The following is a 20,916-nucleotide window of genomic DNA, read 5'->3' as shown; positions in this document are numbered from 1 at the left end:
CTGAATCCCAGGGCTGTGCTCTTTCCACTAGGCCAGGGTGCTTCTGGGGAGTCAGCTGGAGGCCACGGCTTTTTGCAAAATGATTTCTACGTCCTTCCGCTTCGTCCCAGGCTCAGGCCTGGGCTCGGATCGTAATTATAATAATTATGGTACTTGTTAAACACTTACTGTTTGCCAAGCACTGTCCTAAGTGCTGGGGTAGATACAAGGTCATCAGATCGGACACCGTCCCTGTCCCACATGGGGTTCTCGGTCTTAATCCCCATTTTATGAATGAGGGAGTTGAGGCGTGAGAGAAGTGGAGTGAACTGTCCAAGGACACCCAACAGGCAAGTGGTGGATCCAGAATTAGAACCCAGGTCCTTCTGACTCCCAGGCTCGGGCTCTATCCATTAGGGCACACTGCTTCTCAGCATCGCCCCGAGAAAGCGGGCTTCCTGGCGCCCGAAGAATGTCCAGAAGATCCCCCCGCGATCTATCGGTCAATGGTATTTGAGTTCTTACTATCTGCAGAGCCCTGTACTAAACGCTGGGGAGAGTATACTACAACAGGATCAGCAGACACATTCCCTGCCCATAACGCGCTCGCAGAGTTCACGTGACTCGGACTCTCTGCTCCAGGGACTTTGAAAAGCAAGCCAAACCAAACCAGCCTCCGTCGGTGCCGTTGGACACCGCCGGGTGACCCGGATGGATTGGAAACGCCTTATTTTGGAGATATAATTAGATGGAGGGCGATTGGGGAAAAGAAGGAAGTCTTCAAAGACTGTGCGTTGGCCCGCAAAGGTTGGCAGAACGATCCCCTCGGGAGGCGACATTGTCAAGGGCAAATGAAAGACAAAAAACAACAACAGAAAAAGACACGCCCCACCCCCCAACGCCCCCAAACTCCACAACAATGCATTCCTGGGCTAGCAACTGGTGTTTCTGCCAGGCAGAGATCCTCAGGGGACAGGATGAAAATCAGTCCCTGAAAGTTTTCTAACCCGACCCGATCGGGGCCCCCGAAAGACGCAGCAGCCAGCAACGGTTCTGAGGAAAAACCCACTTCCATTGCGACAGAAAGCTTATCGCTGACAGGATTGACTGAGCCTTTGCTCTAGAGGATTGCGAGTCTATTTTTTTTCCCCCCTTCTTCTGAAGAAGCTCGGAAAGCGTGGATACACGATTAGGAATTATTAGACCAAATGGAGGCCTAAACCGAGTGGAAAGAATGCAGCTGTCCTTAGTAATTCCCACCATAAATCTTCCAAAGTTTCCAGAAAGGAACCAAAGAGACAAGGACCGACTCCAGAGTCGATTCGTGTATGTGCCAAAATGCAAGCTGCCCCTCAACGCTGCTGGGGACGGTTTAAAAATAGACTCCCTCCACGGCCCTAGTGGAGACAGCATGGGTCTGGGAGTCAGAGGACCTGAGTTCTAATCCCAGCTCCGTCACTTCTCTTGGCCAATTCACTCTGCTTCTCTGCCTCTCGGGATCCTCAACGGTAAAATGGGGATTCAAAATCTGTTCTCCCCCCTAGACTGTAAGTCTTAGGTGGGACAGGGGCCGTACCTGGCTCAATTAACTTGTTTCTTCCCCAGAGCTTAGAATAGTGTTTTACACTGCCTTGAGAAGTAGTGTGGCCCAGGGGAAAGAGCCCCGGCCTGGAAGTCAGAGGGGCTGGGTTCTAATCCTGCCTTTGCCACTTGTCTGCGTGTGACCGTATGCAAGTCACTTCACTCTCTGTGCCTCAGTTACCTCATCTGTTAAATGTGGAGTAAGACCTGGAACCCCATGTGGGATAGGGACTGTGTCCATCCCAGTGATCTTGTACCTACCATCGTGTTTAGTGCTCGGCACATAGTAAGCACAACAAATACCACAGTTTCTATTATCATTACTATTATTATTATTATTGCATATAGTAATCATTTAACAAAAACCATTTAAAAAACCAAAAAGGGTATCAGGGATGAGGGAGAAAGCTTATGAGGCTGGGGGGGGGGGGTGGGGGGGCTTGGGGTCCGGCCGAGCCCCCAACATCCTCCTCTCTGCTCTGACACGTGCCTGGACCCAGCTGAAGAGGGCCCAGTCAGTCAGTCAGTGGTATTTACTGAGCACTTACTGTGTGCAGAACACTGTACTAAGCGCTTGAAAGAGGACAAAAGAACAATGAACAGGCACATTCCGTGGCCAGCAGCAGCAGCGGTCCCTCTTGGAGCAAAATGGGCCTCGTAGAACTGCAGATAGGCCCAGGACTCGCCCGTGACAGTCATCTCTCCAGATCGACCCCCTCGATCCCAACCTCTCCGGCCTCCGCTGCTCATTATCGTCCCCACAATCCAGTCCGTCTGGTTCGGACCTATCTAACCTGAGGGGCGACAGGATGGGAACTGGATCAGCTTCCCAAAATGGAGCCAACTCCTTCTGCCCTTCTGTGAGCTCGGTGTGGGAAGAGAATGCTTCTGATGTTATATTGTGCTCTCCCAAGCACTTAGTACACGGTAAGCACCCAGTAAGCGCTCAATAAATACAACTGAAAGAATGAAGGAATGCTGGCCATCCATGCATCCTCACCTCCCTTTTTTTTTTAATGGCACTCGTTAAGTACTTACTTAACTTACTTGTTAAGTGCCAGGCACTGTACTAAGCAGGGGGGTAGATACAAAGTTGGACACGGTCCACGGCCCACCACGGGGATCAGGGATTTAATCTCCATTTTCCAGATGAGGTAACTGTTGTGCAGAGACGTTAAGGGCTTTGCCCCGGGTCACACAAGAGATGAGTGGAGCCGGAATTAAAACCCAGGCCCTCTGACTCCCAGGCCCATGCTTTATGCACTTGGCCATGCTCCTTCCTGCTAGCAAGGGCGAGGGAAAGTTTCGTGAAGGAAAACTGAGGAGTTTCCAGCTTCTCTCTGAAGTCAGGAGACCCGAGTTTTACTTTTGGCGGTGTGAGGCCTGAAGCAAGTCACCGAACCGCTCCGGGCCTCGATTACAGCTGCAAACTGGGGGAAAAAATACCGGCTCCCGCTCCTCCTCATACACCCGAGCCCAGGTGGGACAACAATCTTGTCTGATGTGATTATCTTGTATCTACCCCGGTGCTTAATACACTGCTTGGCCCCTAGTAAGTGCCTACTAAATACCGTCATTATCGCTATCATTATTACACCTCTCCAGGAATGGCCCTGATATCTCCGTGTGTAGATAGCACCAGCCTCCAAGCAGGGCAGAGAGCCGTCCGATTGTTGTGCAAGAATAATGCTGGCATTGTGGAGGGCAACACAATAAAGGCCAAACAGAGTTGGACATTCCTGAGATGGTTTAGGAGTTAGAGAGCCGCGTTCAGAGCAAACGGATTTTCTTTCCATGAGGAATGCCGTGCTCCCTCACAGAGACAAAGGTCTCGATTCTGAAGACAGAAGCGTCATTATGTGGTCGAGCGGCTAAACTGTGTCTATTTGTGGCCCTGCGTGCTCCGGATTGGCCGTTCGAATGCGGAAAATGGAGCCTGGCTTCCTTCCCGACTGCAGGGGTTGGGGGAGAGCAGAAATGGACTTGGGAAACAGCCGCCAGTGGGAAGAGCCCGCTCTCTGGGAGAGGCGGCGGGTCCTAGTGGTCGGCTCCCCAAATATCCTCTCTCCATCCCTTACTCTCCCTCCAGTGACCCAGCACTAACCATCCGACATGGCTGACCCTCCCCTCCAGGCCCCTAACTTTCCCTTTAGTATCTCAGAGTGCTTCTCTCCCCCTTGAATCTTCTCCAAGTCTTCTGAACCAAACGATGTTGATAATCCACGAGCGCACAGATAGTGGCAGAATGAGTTCAAACCGCTCTCCTGTTGGGCATCTCGGGGCTGCTGGTGGGCAGAACTCACAGACTCTCACCCAGACCCCACAGTGGGTGGGGTTAACTAAATCCCAATGTTCTCATTTATTACTCAAGGCGGCATTAACCCGTTCACGGCGCAGGTGTCAAGCCCGTGAAAGGCTTCAGATCAGGATTGGGAAACTTAAAACTCCAAAGTTTGGGCCAGGGACGATGGACCACCGTGGACATAGAGTGTAAGCTCCTCAATGGTAGGGACCATGTCTGCTTAATAATAATAACGATAATTGTGCTTAATAGTTCTTAGTATGTGCCAAGCACTATAGTAAGTAATAGGGTAGATGCCATACGATCAGATTAGACCCAATCCTAGATCCACATGGAGCTCACATTCTAATAGAGAGAGAGAACATGTACCTTGGACCCATTTTAGTTAAAGAAATAGAGGCACAGGGAATAATAATTATAATAATGGTATCCGTTAAGCGCTTACTATGTGCCACGCACTGTTCTAAGAGCTGGAGTAGATGCAAGGTAATCAGGTCGTCCCACTTGGGGCTTACAATCTTAATCCCCACTTTACAGACGAGGTAACTGAGGCAAAGAGAAGTTAAGTAACTTGCCCAAAGTCACATAGCTGATTAGTGGCTGAACCGGGATTAGAATCCACGACCTCTGACTCCAAAGCTCGCGCTCTTTCCACTAAGCCATGCTGCTCCTGGTGAAGTTAAGGCAAATTAACTGACTTGCCCAGGGTCACAGAGCAGGCAGGTGACAGAGCCAGGATTAGAACCCAGACCCTCTGACTACAAGGTTCATGCTTTATCCACTAGGCCGTGCTGCTTCCTGAATAAACGCCACTGCTAAATCGACTGGTTTACCGTCGTCGGAAATCCTAGGCCCTCTACTTTTGCCGCAGAGATGGCAGGATCGCGACGAGAAAAGATCCCGCCAAACTAAAGATGGGAGCAGAGGCTTCCGGGAAGACCCTGCCAACCGCTCGGCGGAGGGAGCATCTTTAACGAATCGGAAACGGGGCTAGAAAGGCCAAGCTGGAGGTGAAGACACAATCCGGACTGATCCTGACTGATGAATCTGCTCCGAGCAGGCAGCTCTTCAAATTCAATTTACTTTTTGGTAGAGTCACTGCTATTTAAGCGTTAAGCATGTGTTAATGCTCGAAGCTATGCCTTCACGGGTGTTAAGAGGGGAGGCGGAAAGATCATGGGTCTGGGAGAGCGGGGTTCTAGTTCCAGCTCTACCACAGGTTTTCTGGGTGACTTTGGGCAAGTCACTTGACTTTTCTGAGCCTCAGTTTCTTCATCTATAAAATGGAGATGGTAGACTTTGACCTTGTGTGGGTAAAGGACTGTGTCTGGTCTTACAACCTTAGGCATAGAGTAAACGCTTCATAGAGAAGCAGCGTGGCTCAGTGGAAAGAGCATGGGCTTTGGAGTCAGAAGGTCATGAGTTCAAATCCCAGCTCGGCCATTTGTCAGCTGTGTGACTTTGGGCAAGTCACTTAACTTCTCGGTGCCTCAGTTACCTCATCTGTAAAATGGGGATTAAGACTGTGAGCCCCAAGTGGGACAACCTGATTCCCTTGTGTCTACCCCAGCGCTTAGAACAGTGCTCGGCACATAGTAAGCGCTTAACAAATACCAACATTATTATTATTAAAGGCCAAAAATAAGAGGCAGAATTAAGACGAAGAGACTTTGTTGGGGCCTTGGAAACACTGGGTCTGGAAGAGCAGGGGATGAGCAAGATCGCGGAACATGGGGAAATGGCCTTCTTCCTTCTGTGTCCCTCCCAGGGGTCGCATAGAAGAAAATTTCAATCAGTCAGTGGTATTTCTTGAGTGTTTACTGAGCACACACAGGGAGATTTTTCTAATTGAAAGGTGGATCAGAAGATAGTCTTATTTAATTGAAATGAAAATACCTGCACTGAAATACCAGAGCTGAAGGTCAAATATCCATGAGAACCCAAGTGTGTGGCCTAATAATAATAATGATAATAATAATAATAATGGCATTTGTTAAGCACTTACTATGTGCTAGGCACCGTTCTGAGCACTGGGGTAGATAAAAGATAATTGGGTTGGACGCAGTTGCTGTCACACAGTTTTAATCCCCATTTCACAGATGAGGTAACTGAGGCACGGACTTGCCCAGGGTCACACAGCAGACACGAGGCAGAGCCAGGATTAGAACCCAGGGCCTTTTGACTCCCAGGCCCACGCTCTATCCACTAGGCCACACTGCTTCTCTTAGAACCTATCTACCTTCTCTATGGAGGTAAGCGTTCAATAAATATGATTGATTGATTGACTGAGTGCTCCAGTGGTCTCTAAGACCTATTTTCTGAGCTCCCCTGAGGACACTGGGAATTTCCTGAGCGGTAGGGAAGGGCAGTTTCCCTTTCTAACGAGAAAGGGATGCACTGAATGCTGTGTAAGGCGACCAATCATCCAGTTTGATACCAGACCGTCAGCCAGTCAGTCAGCCTGTCAATAGTTTTTATTGAGCGCTTACCGCGTGCAGAACACTGTACTAAACGAGTTGGTGGACACGTCCCCTGCCTGGATCGGCTCTGTGCTCGCCCTTCCGGACAGTGGGCTCCACTCTCTCCTTGGCTCTCCCTCCTACGGAGAGGAAACATTGCTCCAGACCGTTTTATGGCCGAGGCATTTTTACTTTGAATGATGAAACGCCGTGAGGGGCTGGTTTCATTAGGAGAGGAGGTAAACAGAGCATTAATTAAATTTGTGGATGATACTAAATTGGGAGGAACTGTGGACATCTGTGAGGACAAAGGAACGAGACGAATGGACTAAAGGAGTTTAGAAACGCGGGCAGGAAATAATAAAAGGAGATGCAGCCTTATATAATGCAAGCGGATCCATTGGGGAAAAGATAATCAGAAACATGGCCATTCGCTGAAGGGTGGAAGCTCGGTGGGCCATGGTGGCGAAGAGACCTAAGTGGCGATAACGGGAAAAAAATGATCCATACGCCAGTGGTACAGTAGGAACGCATGCATGTGCACGCACACACACTCGCTCGATGCCTAGACCCCCCCATTAGTTTTCCAAAGAGGGTGCAACACTAGTTTTCCGAAGAGGAAGGGTACCCCTTTCGCTCTCCCAACCCTGGTGGGTCTCAAAAGTACAAGAAATTTGGCTTCCAAATGGTAGTGACCCACCCCGCCAATGGCTCTGATATCTCACGCTATTGATTCCAGTTGGAGAAACAAGGGATCTGCTTCCAGAAACAGTAGGCCGGTGGTGAGCCACGGTGTCCGTGCGGCCGAGAGGACTGGGTTTGAAGTGCAATCCGGCCAGGGATGCGGTGTTTCTGGAGGGGAGTGTAAGCCACCTAGCCGGCAAGCTCGATGTGGGTAGGGAAAGGATCTAATGATCGTTCTGTCGTACTCTCCCTAATATGATCGAATGGGGAGTGATGATAGATATGGGACGGATTCATTCCGCGCTATCAAATCCGGGTCCCTCTCCACCCCAGGGTGAGGGCCTGTGCCATTTGCAGATCTCCACAGTCTTGAGCCTCACTGATGGCAAGTCCTTCCCTGCATCTACTACCCTGAATCCCTCCTGCTGCAGCCAAAAGTCAGTCAACGTGCTGAAGCGCTTAGTACGGTGTTGTGCATAAAGTAAGCGCTCAATAAATACAATTGAATGAACCTCAGTCATCTCCGAATTATCCAACCACACATCTCCTCATCACCCGCTTAAGACGAAGAACCCACAATGAGACAGGTTCCTTTTAGGTTCCTTGTGGATTTTCCCCTTATAGGACCCAAATATTTGCAACTTAATAGCTCAATCATAACTCTAGTCTAAATTGAAACATGTTGGGAGGAGGCCTAAGAATCTGATTAATTAATTCATTCATTCAATCGTATTTATTGAGGGCTTACTGTGTGCAGAGCACTGTACTAAGTGTTTGGAAAGTACAATTTGGCAACAGATAGAGACAATCCCTACTCAACGACGGGCTCACAGTTTAGAAGGGGGAGAGAGACAACAAAACAAACATTCTAAACATTTGATTCCTCTCTCTTTTACCCCCCAAGCTTGGGCTTTTTCTTATTTCTGCTGCTGTTTCTGGGTCCACTCTGACCTCTAGATCTTTCTTCTTCCTGCCTCATCTAGCAAGTCTTTCCCCATTGTACGCAGTGCCCCCGAATTCCTCTTTAACCCAAACCTATCCTCCTGCATGTATCCCTGTCATTTGGGATGGATTCTCAGCCAGAATTGAGTAGAGCAAATGAGGAATGAGAAGAGAATGAGGCATCCTGGGATAGAAGATGAAGCAGGGGAAAATTCCGGCCCATAGAAGAAAGGTCTTCCCTACCGCGGCCTCGGCTGTTGATGTTGTAAATGGTATTTGTTAAGTGATTACTATTTTCCGGACACTGTACTAAGCGCTAGGGTAGATACAAATTAATCAGGTTGGACGCCGTCCTTGCCCAACATGGGGCTCACAGTCTTAATCCCTATTATACAGATGAGGTAATGGAGGCACAGAGAAGCGACTTGCCCAAGGTCACGCAGCACGCAAGTGGCGGGTCAGAACCCAAGCCCTTCTGACTTCCAAGCCCGTGCTAGGTTGGTGTTAAAGGAGTGAATTGTGCAGGCTGGCTTGAGAAGCAGCGTGGCTTTGTGGAAAGAGCCCGGGCTTGGGAGTCAGAGGTCATGGGTTCTAATCCTGACTCCACAATTTGTCAGCTGTGTGACTTTGGGCAAGTCATTTAACTTCTCTGAGCCTCAGTTACCTCATCTGTAAAATGGGGATTAAGACTTTGAGCGTCATGTGGGACAACCTGATCACCTTGTTTCCCCCCAGCGCTTAGAACGGTGCTTCGCAGGTAGTCAGCGCCCAACAGATGCCATCATTATTATTAGTAGAATTAGTAGGAGAGGAAGAAGCTTAGATAGGAAGGAAAGAGCTTGATTGGATGTCTTAAAGCCGACGGCGAGGTGCCGTATCTGTTGCCAGCATGGAGGCTTTTGAGGAATGGGGAGATCTGACCTTAATGATTTTTGAGTTAATGATTTGGACGGCAGAGTGAAGGAATGAACAGAGGGGAGGCCGGCGGTAGGATAGTTCTAAGCCTGGGGCCTATTGTAGTAGTCAAGGATGGATATGCTATAGAAAAAGGTAGAATAAAAATAAAAGAAAAATTGTGGCATTTTTTAAGCACTGTTTTAAGCACTGGGGTAGTTATGAGATCACTGGGTTGGACACAGTCCCTGTCCCACAGGGGCCTCACAGTCTTAATCCCCATTTTAAAGACGAGGGAACTGAGGCACAGAGAAGTGAACTGACTTGCCCCGGATCACACAGCAGACAGGTGGTGGGGCTGGGATTAAAACCCACATCCTCTGACTTCCAGGCCGGTGTTCTATCCATTAGGCTTCGCTGCTTCCTAAAAAGAGATGTCCCAGGCCCACAGGGAATTTACAGCTCAGCTCCGTCTCCTTCATCGGCGATCCGGGGAGCGCTCCCCGGGAAACAGGAGGCATCCTCGGCCCTGGCATCTCCAAGAAGCATCTCCTCCCGGAATCCCTCAGGAAACTGCCGAGTGCTCCCTAATAATCACCGTGGTATCAAGATCCACTACCAGAACGACTGCAGATGGAGGTGGGGCGTCGTGGGAAAGATGCATCCATGGAGCCGCTATGGGTCGGAGATGACTCCACAGCATAAGATGAAACAAGACCCGTTTAGCGCTTACTAGGTGCCAGGCACTATACTAAGCGCCAGCGTGGACACAAGCGAATCGGGTTAGACAGAGTCCCCGTCCCACATGGGGCTCGTGGTCTCGATCCCCATTTTCCAGATGAGGTAACTGAGGTCCAGAGAAGTGAAGTGACTTGCCCGAGGTCACCCAGCAGACAAGCGGGGGAGTCGGGATAAGACTTTCTGATCTATCCGTGCTCTATCCGTTAGGCCATGCTGCTTCCCAGAGGCCTCTAGTCCCCGCCCTCTGTGCCCGGCCCCTGGGGCACTGGGGCCCCGTCTGCAGACAGCCTCGGCCCCCAGTTTAAGGACCCTCATCGAGAAGAGGGTGGCGGCTCCCACCTCTGGACGGGGCTGCACGGCCAACTACAGCCGCCCTAAGGGTTAGTCCCGCTCCTCGCCGTGGATCCCCGGAGGGGGCGTCCCCGGAATGGGGGCGACCGGAGAGTCGATCTTAGACAGTCGTACTTATTGAGCGCCTCCCGTGTGCAGAGCACCGTACTAGGAGCTTGGGAGAGTCCAATAAGCTAGAGTTGGTAGATAGGTTCCCCACCCACAGAGGGTTTACAGTCGATTAGACCGTAAGCCCGTCAGAGGGCAGGGACTGTCTCTATCTGTTGCCGATTTGTCCATGCCAAGCGCTTAGTACAGTGCTCTGCACATAGTAAGCGCTCGATAAATACTATCGAATGAATGAGAGGGAGGGGCTTGGGCCAGGACCACCCAACCACTTTCTCGCCCCTCTGGGTCCCTTCGGACGGGCTCAACCCGTGCAGGGGGCTGACGGCTTCGACAGCCTAGGGAGGAGGGGGTGTCAGTCGGTTGATCTCATTTATCGAGCGCTTACTGTGTGCAGAGCACTGGACTAAGTGTCTGTCCCAGATGAGCTCACAGTCTAAAGGGGGAGACAGACATCAGTAGAAATAAATAGATGACAGATATGGCTATAAGTGGGGTGAGGCTGGGAGTGGGGATGAATGAAGGGAGGAAGTCAGGGTGATGCAGAAGGGAGATGGAGTGTCTCGGTGGTTGACGGCAGGGCTGCTTCCTCTCTCCGGCCTCTACCCCGCTCCCAGGTTGTTTTGAATCTGAGTCCCTCCCCGGCCCGCCGGTCGCCTCCCGAACCCACCGCAACCCCGGCCCAGGCCGGGGTCTCCCCCGAGTCACGCGACCGTCGGGTTGGCCCTGAGGGGAGGGGGCAGGGGGCGACGTGTCTCGATCCCCTTCCCGCTGCCCGTCCCGGGACCGCCGACTCATCCACTTTGCCCAATCTCCAGTAACTTCCCTGATTTTGCAAGCAATTAGCTCGCATGAAGCAATAATTATCGGTATAATTCTCATTTAAAAGACCGCAAGTCCATTTGGACTTTCGGGGCCCTGGCATCCGAAACCCCACACTGCCTTTTCCACTTACTCAACATTCCCGAGTGGATTATTTTTTCCTCCCCGGCTTAGCGTCTCCCTGTTCCCAAGAGTGGATGCTTTAGCCCACGGGCCTCTAGGACGTCTGGTGGTGGAGGCCCCCGGTTCTGGGCATTGCGCTGGATCCAAAACTGCCTCGGGGTGACTGACATCCCGCTGACCCGGTGTCATGCCCGCCTGGGCCGGGGAGCATTCGGGAGTGTCTGTCAGCTAGTCAGTTGTATTCATTGAGCGCTGACTATGTGCAGAGCACTGTACAGAGCACTTGGGAGTTTACAGCACAACACTAAACAATCACATTTCCCTGCCTGCAATGAGCTTACAGTCTAGACGGGGAGAAGACATTAATAGAAACAAATGAATTGCAGATATGAACATAAGTGCTGTGGGGCTGGGAGGGGGAGGAATGAAGGGAGCAAGTCACGGCGATGCAGAAGGAAGTGGGAGAAGAGGAAAGGGGGGCTTAGTCGGGGAAGGTCTCTTGGAGGAGATGTACTTTCAGGGAGGCTTTGCAGGTGGGGAGAGTAATCGTCTGTCGGATTTTTGGAAGGGGGGCGTTCCGGGACAGAAGCAGGATGTAGCCGGGAGGTAGACCGTGAGACAGACGAGATCGAGGTTCAGTGAGAAGGTTGGTATAAGAAGAGTGCGGTGCGTGGGCTGGCTTGGAGTAGGAGAGTAGGAGCACGGCCCCCAGGATGGTTTCACAGGATGTGTCAGAAGCGTACCCGCTTCTTCCTCCCCATTAGGGGATTCCCTGGGGTGAGAACAGCAAGGCTGTGCATGGAGTGACCCCTGGCCTCTGGTGGCCCTCACACCCACCCGATCTCACCCCTAGAAGAAAGGGGTGAGAATCAGCCTGTGAGTTTGGCCCGTCACCTTCTGGGGTACCCCCTAACCCCACCTCTGGCTCCTGACGTGCCCCGATGCCCACCTCCCTAGTCCTGGGGAAAACAGGTGCTGCTCCCATGCCACGAAACTCTACAGCAGGAACCACAGCGGGGCGTGGATGCGTGTGCCGACCATAGAAACACTGGACAGAAAGCCTCCTGGCACCTTTTCTGGACCACACAGGGAACTGATTAGCTGGAAACCCCAGTACCTCCTGACCCCCGAGCGTGTGTTCGGCAATTGAGTCCGTGGTCTTCTTTTCCTCATGAAACTGGGGAATAATAATGATAGTGATGACGATAATAATGATGATAATGATAATCATGGCATTTTTTAAGAGCCGACTCTATACGACGTACTGTCAGACAGTCGGTAATAGGACGCGGTCCCTGGCCCGCTCATGGTCTAAGAGGAAGATCGAGGATTTTACAGAACCCCATTTTAGAGATGAGGGAACTGAAGCCCAGAGAAGTTAAGTGACTTGGCCAAGGTCACACCACAGTCCAGGGGCAGAGCTGGGATTAGCCACTGCTCTTTCCACTAGGCCACACTCTTCCCCTGATTGGCCATATACGTGTGCGCGTATGCATACACACACACACATACATATATAGTGCACATACGTATAAACATACGTCTACACATATATGTAACTTCAACTGTGCCTACGTGCTCTCCCCAGGCCTAACCGGAAGGTGAGGGGAAAGATGGAGCCAACAGCAGAGACAGTAAATGTGGCTGTGGTGAGCATTCCGCATCTGCTTGCTGTTCCTGGCAAAGCTTAACAGAGAAATGTTTTCCTTCGCTCGCGGGAAGACAATTCTCTGGAAGCGATTAGTTGCGGGATAGATAGCGGGGAACACGGAGCCAGAACGGGGAATCCGTCATCCTGTCTCTTCCCCCGCCACGGAGCTCAGGTGCGCCAGGCTGCTTTATATCTGCGCTTCCACCCTCAAGGTGCCAACCGGGTCTTCCCTTCCTCACCCCTCGGCTTCCCTCCCTCCGGACCGCCTCCCTTGCCTTTCCCTCATTTCTTTCTCACACCCTCTCTCCACGTTTCCTGTTTACTCTTCTTGATGATTTGCTTTCTCCCTTTCTCTCTGTCCCTCTCTTCCTCCCAAACGGCTTCCTCTCAGACACCGCGGCCCCCGTGGGAAACCCCTCCGCTCCCTTCCCAACCCGGAGCCAGCTCCGATCTGGCCTACACAAAGCCCCGAGGAGGGCACTGGGGATGGGGTGCCACCCGGGAGCGGCCCGGTGAGGGAGGCGGGAGCCAGCCGCTCTTCCCCAGATGCCGAGGCGGGAATCCAACACCCCCGGCCGGCCACTGGCACGGGTGCCTCGTGATTCAGCCGTCCTGGCTGGCCGCTTCAAAGCCAACACAGTTCACTGCCCCGGGAAACATTTTTGTTCAATCTGCAACTATCCCTCAGAAGGAAAAGAAAAAGAAAGTGGCCAAGTGCTTATCTCCGGCACAGATGATTCCTTTTTACAGGATGTAATTTTTATCAGTTGTTTGTCTCTGGGTCTCTCCTTTCACTCAGGGCTTATAAAACCCTCAAGGGAGCGCTCTCTTGAGAAAGGGGGGGAAACGACTCGTCGCCAACCGAAGAGGGCAAACGGCACATTCTTCGGGGAAGGATCGCCCGGGTGTGTGTCTGGACCTAGCCACGGGGCATCAGCCCCGCCTGGCGCGGGAAGATGGGGCCAGAGACATTCAGCTGAAACGGGAGGTTTGGTGAGATGGCATAACACCAGGCCCTGGACCAGAGCCCACCTGGGGACATCTTGGCAAGGGCTAGCAAAGAGATCCCCGGTTGCCATCACGTGTCAAGAGGTTTGAAGAAGTTCCACACCTCAGGAAGTGCTGTGAGTTCTGAGCTCATGGATCAACCACCGTCTCCTATCTCACACAGAGATGTCTCCTGCTACTACCCACACCCTGAAACCTATGTATTCTTACCTAACACTTATGGAATTTTTTTTAATGGTATTGGTTAAGAGCTTACTATGTGCCAGGGACCGTACTAAGCACTGGGGCAAGTGCAAGCTAATCAAGTTGGATGCAATCTATTTCCCTCATGGGGCCCTCAGTCTTAATCCCCATTTTTCAGATGAAATAACTGAGGCACAGAGAAGCCAAGTGACTTCCTCAGCTGTAAACTGGGGATTCAATACCTTCTGTCCCTCCTACTTGGACCGTGAGCACGTAGGGGACAGGAACTGTGTCCAATCTAATTTCCTTGTACTTACCCCAGCACTTAGAACCATATTTGACACGTGGTAAGTGCTTGACAAATACCATAAAAATAAAGCAACAAAAAACCAACCAAACAAAAAACAAAACAGCAGACAAGTGGCGTAGCCGGGTTTAGAACCCAGGCCCATGGTCTATCCACTAGGCCATGCTGTTCGCTGACTTCCACACCCGTCCCGAGTAGTTGAATTTATTCAGTTGGACATTAAATCATGAGAAACTTCCTCTGATTCCCAAGCCCATGCTTTTATCGCTGGACTATGCTACTTATTATTGGCACCCAGTTTAACAACTATTACCACCTGAAACACAACTGCGAGGAGAGAACAGAATTATACCCTCGGGAATGAGAGTTAAAAATGTATCCATTTCCAAGGGCCATACGAACAGTTAGTTCAAAAGGAATCCGGCCGAAGAAACTGCCAGAAGTGTGAAAACGAATCTAAATTCGACGGGGCAAATAGGATTAGGCCGCAGACCACCGGTCACCCTAGATCACCTCCTCTCGACTCCGGCCGTTATCGGAACAGGCCGAGCGGGAGGGACGATTCAAGGGAAGGGTCCGAGGTAGGTCGAGAACGTTAGCCGTTCGACGACGTTTTTCAGGTCACCAGAATCTACCCAAAGATAACTAATCGTTCAGAGTAAACATTCCTCTCGGACCACAAAAGGAATCCATTACACAAACATATAATTCACAGTCATTTTTAGTGGGTTGTAAACAGTTTGGAATGAGCATAAAATGGGACAAAAATCAAAGTGAGCGTTTTGAAATGAAAAAGTGTTTGCTCCCAAAGGTCAGTCACTTTGCTTGGCAAACTAGGTCGGAGAGCCTGGGAAAATGCTGATCACACAAGCAGCGAGAAGGTTGGAAAGCCAACAACTGCTCTGTTTCTTTAAACAGAGATCGGAACCTATAACTGGGTCCTGTCAAACAAATGACAGGAAACAAATAGAACAGCTGCTAAGAAGTAAAGTTGAGAGATAAAGTTTTCTGAGCTAAGGACCTTCTCAGAAGTGGACCAAAGGTCTTTCTTAAATCTTGAAGCAAGGTTATGGATCCCAGGATAGCTTTTAGGCACCATGTCAAATATGTAATTTTGTGTATCGTTCCTGTCACAGCATTTCGTGTTCCAGTAGAGAGAGCGAGGGGAGGCGGGAGTATCACTAAGGTCCGCGGGCCCATTGTGATGAAGAAATCTGTACGTGGAATCGCCCCGGCCGTAAGCCCGCTGGCTTGTTCTCGGGTGGCTATCAAATGGTTTGGGGGGATGGGGAGACAGGAACCGGTTTTGGGAACGGGTAGGGGAGAGAATACACCCTCCCTTACTCTCCCAGCTGCTACCGAGCCGATTCGAATTCTTATTTCCCTCCATATGCATCGGCCTCCTCGCAGACCTCACTGCCTCCTGTCTCTTCCCACTCCAGCCCACTCTACATTCTGCTGCCCGGATTATTTTTCAGAAAAAAACTATTGCCCACATCTCCGTACTCCTCAAAAACTTCCAGTGGTTGCCCTTCCACCTTCAGGCCCAACAAAAAACACCTCACCATCAGCCCTCAATCAGCTCTCCCTTTCCTTACTTTACCATGCTGTTATTTCCCTACCGCAAGCCTATCTGCTCACTTTGTCCTTTTGTGCCAACCTACTCTGTATCTCCATCTCACCTACCTCACCACCAACCCCTTACCCACATCCTCCCTTGGGCCTGACACTCCCTCTTCCTTCATATCCATCAGAACATCACTCTCCCCATCTGTAAAGCGTCACTAAAATTACATCTCCTCCAGGAGGCTTTCCCTGAATAACCCCTCATTTCCCCTAATTTGCCCTCCTTCCTGCATCACCTCTGCAATTGGATCTGTATCCCTTAAGCGCCTGATATTCACCCCAGCCCCAGCCCTATAGTGATAATAATAATAAATACATACGGCATTTGTTAAGCACTTACTATACTCCAGGCCATCTACTAGTGGGATAGATACAAGCTTATCAGGTTGGACACAGACCCTGTCCCACATGGGGCTCACAGCCTTTAACCCCATTTTACGGATGAGATAACTGAGGCCCAGAGAAGTGTAATGACTTGACCCAGGTCACGCAGCAGATAACTGGCAAAGCCTGGATTACAGCTCCGGTCCTTCTGACTCCCAGGCCCGTGCTCGATCCATTAAGCCACGCTTACGTATGTACCCCCGCAGTCTCCCATTTCCCAAATCTGTAATTTATTGTAATATTCTGTCTCCCCCTCTAGACTGTGAGTTCTTTGTGGGCAGGGAGCGTGCCTACCAACTCTGTGGCGGATAAAGAGTAGCTGTGGTGATAACCTAGTGCCAGGTTAGATGGAATGACGCTTTGCTCAGCAATCAGTGGCGATCCTTAAACCGAATGCAAATCAGGGGGATTGGGGTGGAGGAAGGGAAAGGGCACAGGGAAGGGGGAGATGGGCTCACCCGTTTAGGGTCTTGGGGGCGGGGGCCAGTGGGGATGGGCTACCGTGATGCAATCAGGGCAGTTGGCTTTCGGATCAGAGCCTCTGGCGGGGAAGGGAAGTGTAGGAGAAATAGCAGTGTGGCTCAGTGGAAAGAGCCCGGGCTTGGGAGTCAGAGGTCATGGGTTCGAATCCCGGCTCTGCCACTTGTCAGCTGGGGGACCGTGGGCAAGTCACTTCACTTCTCTGGGCCCCGGTTACCTCATCTGGAAAATGGGGATTAGCTGTGAGCCTCGCGTGGGACAACCTGATGAGCCTGTATCTACCCCAGCGCTTAGAACGGTGCTCTGCACATATAAATACCGACATTATTATTATTATTAGAAGTGGATGGGCGTTGAAAAGTTGTTTGGAGCTGGTTGGTCGCTACTTTCCCTTCAGGGGAGCACTGTGGCCTAGTGGATGAAGCACGGCCTGGGAGTCGGCAAACCACTCGTCTGCGGTGCAACCTTTGGCAAGTCACTTCAGTTCTCTGTGCCTCAGTTTCCTCAAGTGCAAAATTTTCCTTCCAAGACTGTGAGCCCTGTGTGGGGGCAGGGACCGTATGTGACCTGTTAACTTTGTTTCGACCCTATCGCTTAGAACAGTGCCTGAAACACAGGAAGCGCTTAACGGATACCGTGAAAAATGGTGAGTTCTCACGCGCAGAGAATCTTGGGTAAGACATTCGCTCAGGAGCTCTCCCAAGTGCGGGAGCAGCAAAGCAAATTTTCCCTCTACCCTCCTGGAACATCAGTACTAAGTAAGTAGTGATAAAGTTGAGTCTTCGGTGCCCAGAGCCAGATTTATGCCCCTTTGCAACCCCTGACAGCTTGACAAATCACACTCACCACCCAACCTTAACTTCCAGGGCTCGGCAAATGGGAGCTGAACTTGAATTCAGCTCTCTCCCTCCTCCACTCGCTCCTCCCATTATAGCCCAGCTCCCGTTCTTCATTCCTCGCCATGAACCTCCTCATTGTGTCTTCTCTCACTCTTCCACTTTCGCCCTCCGGCTCACCGTCCTTCCTCCTGCCCGGAGCCCCCTCCCCGTGCAGGTCTGCCACATCATAGTTCTCTCCATCTTGAAACTTTCCTGAAATCTCCCCTCCTCCAGGAGGGAGCCCCCAGTTCATTTTTCTTCTCCCCAGATTGTATCTTCCCAACTCCCGCCGCCCCACTTATTCACGCTGAGCCATCCCTCGTACTTGTGAACCTTTTGATGTGAGGCTCTTCTTTTAAGCACTTATTAATTCATCAATTCTATTGATCCATTCTCCCCTTCCTCCTTCAAGCACATAAAGTGTGTGCATGTGTGTGGGTGTCTGTGGGTGTGAGAGAGAGTGTGTGCGTTTCTCCCATTGGATGCTAAGCTCCTTGAAGGCAAAGATCATAATAAATGTTATAATAATAATGATCACTGATTGATTGAATGGTATTGGTTAAGCACTTACTGTCAAGTACTGTACTATGAGAAACAGCGTGGCTTAGTGGAAAGAGCCCGGGCTTGGGAGTCAGAGGTCATGGGTTCTAATCCCTGTTCCACCGCTTGTCCGCTCTGTGACTTTGGGCAAGTCACTTAACTTCTCTGTGCCTCAGTTACCTCATCTGTACAATGAGGATGAAGCCTGTGAGCCCCACATGGGACAACCTAATCAGCTTGCATCTACCCCAGCACTTAGAGCAGTGTTTGGCACATAGCGCTTAAAAAATATAATAATAATAAGTACCGGGGTAGGTACAAAATAATCAAGTGGACGCAGTTCCTGTCTCACCTGAGTCTCACAGTTTAAGGGGGAGAGAGAACAGGTACTTGAAGAAGCTGAGACCCAGAAGTAAAGTGACTTGCCCAAGGTCACACAGCAGGCAAGTGGCAGAGCCAGGATTAGAACCCAGGTCCTCTGACCCCGAGGTCCACGCTCCTTCCACTAGGCCATGGTGTTTCCCTTTTCCCTATATTGAACGCCTGCAGTTTCTTAGGCTAGTGCTGTACATGCAGCTCATTAAGAGCAGGGAATGTGCAGGTTAATTTCTCTATTGTCCTCTCCCAAGTGATTAGTACAGTGCTCTGCACACGGGCAGTGCTCAACAAATACGACTGACTGACTGGCTGACAGGAGGCATGTAATTTTGAGATGCAGCACGGCCTAGTGGATAGAACACCGCCCTGGGAGTCAGAAGGACCTGGGTTCTAATCCCTGCTCCACCACTTGTCTGCTGTGTGACCTTGGGCAAGTCACTTCATTTCTCTGTACCTCAATTACCTCAGATGTAAAAAGGGGACCGAGACCGGGAGCCTCGTGTGGGACACGAACTTGGTCCGACCCGATTAGCTTCATCTATCCCAGTGCTCACTACGATGTCGGGTACATAGTAGGTACTTAACAACTACAGTAAAATTTTTAAAAAAAGCAAGGTTAAAAAAATTGGCTAATGATCGAGTTTTTGGTTTGTTTGTACTCTATGAATGCCACTGATTGCTTTAGAGTACTTGCTAGGTGTGCTCTTGATAAACCACTTCCTGTTGCCTAGTGGAACCCGGAGATCAGACCACCTGGATTTTAGTCCCAGCTCTGCTACTGTTCTTGGGGATGGTCTTGGGCGAATCATTTAACCTCTTTTGGCCTCAATTTCCTCATCTGTTAAATGGGAAGAAGATACCTGCGCGGTACTCTTATGAGCGTAAGGCCCCTGCGAGAGAGGAGCTCCGTCTGTTACGATTATCCAGCCCAGCGCTTTGGCATATAGTAAGTGCTTGATAAGTAACATGATTATTATGAATTAATAATGCATGTGGATGGCAAATTGAAAGTGAATTTAGACTCACACAAAAACATTTTGAAAATGAATTCCACCGGGCTTTCGTCTCTTATAGATTCCGTTTCAGACTTCTCCTTCCTGAATCTCCCTTCCACCTATTACCCGCTTTCTGAAATTCTCCACTGTACCGATTTCCTTAGCTTCGGGCTCCTCTCTCCCTCCGATCTCCTCTCCACAATTCTCCTCTTTGTTATTCTCTCACTCCTCACTGGTCTGGGAATACCGTATCCCAAGACTATGCTTACTCTATAATTAAAGTATGAATTTCCAGGAGTTGGAAATTGCAGGCTATTTTTATTATGCTTCTACAATAAAGCCAGGTAACACCAAAAGAATCGAAATGGCTTTTTCCTCTGTGGGTCACTTCACGAGGCTGTTTTCCTGTCCCCTGGTTCTCTGGCTTTAAGATACTAGAAACAAAAAAAGTCAATTGGTTCTTCAATCCTTATTCTAAAAACACCTCGATCTTCTCCATGATATATATTTCCCCAGATCCTTGGAACATGTTGTAAACTTGTAACAGATGGTAGTGAAGCTTTGCCTTTTTCAATACAGTTATAAGATTCTGCATCTCCAGTTAGTATCTTTGTGGGGGAAATGACCTTGAACTTGGATCATGAACAGGGGGGCGTTCACTGGCCCACACTAAAAACTCTGGCTTCCGTAAGACCTGGTTCGCTCCCCACTTGGGTGAGCCTGGGCATTTTCAGGCAAAAGCTATTTTTTGGAGAGCACCAGGGCTCTCATTGTCCTGTGGGCCTGCCTGAGAGGGAGAGAGAGAGAGAGAAAGGAAAGAGGAAGGGAGGGAGAAGGACACTGGTGGCTTAAGCTGGACTTTGCTGGGGTTCATCGCTCTCAGAGAAGCCCCCCGCAAATTTCCCGGCTACGCTGATTCAAGGAGGTAGTCAGAAAGTAGTCGGCAGTAGAAAGGCCCCTCTAAGAACGAAGGAATTTTTAGGATCAAGGTTCGTCTGTACAATTGGCGGGACACGTTGAGTAAAACAGATTTCTTGAGGTGCCCTTAGGGAAGCAGCACGGCCTAGTGGATAGACCAGAGGTCTGGGAGTCGGAAGGACCCAGGTTCTAATCCCAGCTCCGTCATTTGTCCTCTGCGTGACCTTGGTCAAGTCATTTTACTTCTCTATGATTGGGTTACCACATCTCTCAAATGGGAATTAAGACTGTGAGCGCCAGAGGGGACATGGACTGTATCCAACCCGATTAGCGTGAACCTACTCTTGTGTTTAGTACGGTGCCTGGCACATAGTAGATGCTTAAGGAATACCTGAGACCGTGAGCGCCACGTGGGGCAGGGACTTTGTCCAACCCAATTTCCTTGTATCCACCCCGGGACATAGGACAGTGTCTGGCACACAGTAAGTGCTTGACGAATACCACTGTTATCATTACTGTTATCATTATTATTTGCATCATTAAAAATACGGCGATGACAACGGGGTAAAAACAAGGCTGAATATT

General features: G+C 50.3%; 1 protein-coding gene across 4 annotated transcripts in view; it reads right to left on the bottom strand.

Moving 5' to 3' along the window:
• ARHGAP15 (Rho GTPase activating protein 15) overlaps positions 1 to 20,916 on the bottom strand; it is a 388,578-nt gene that overhangs the window by 102,306 nt on the left and 265,356 nt on the right. The gene's annotated exons all lie outside the window — the stretch shown is intronic.

Source organism: Ornithorhynchus anatinus, chromosome 9, assembly GCF_004115215.2.
Source record: "Ornithorhynchus anatinus isolate Pmale09 chromosome 9, mOrnAna1.pri.v4, whole genome shotgun sequence".
NCBI classification, from domain to species: Eukaryota; Metazoa; Chordata; class Mammalia; order Monotremata; family Ornithorhynchidae; genus Ornithorhynchus; species Ornithorhynchus anatinus.
The sequence above is the reverse complement of the archived record's forward strand: the minus strand, read 5'-3'. Positions and strand labels throughout refer to the sequence as shown.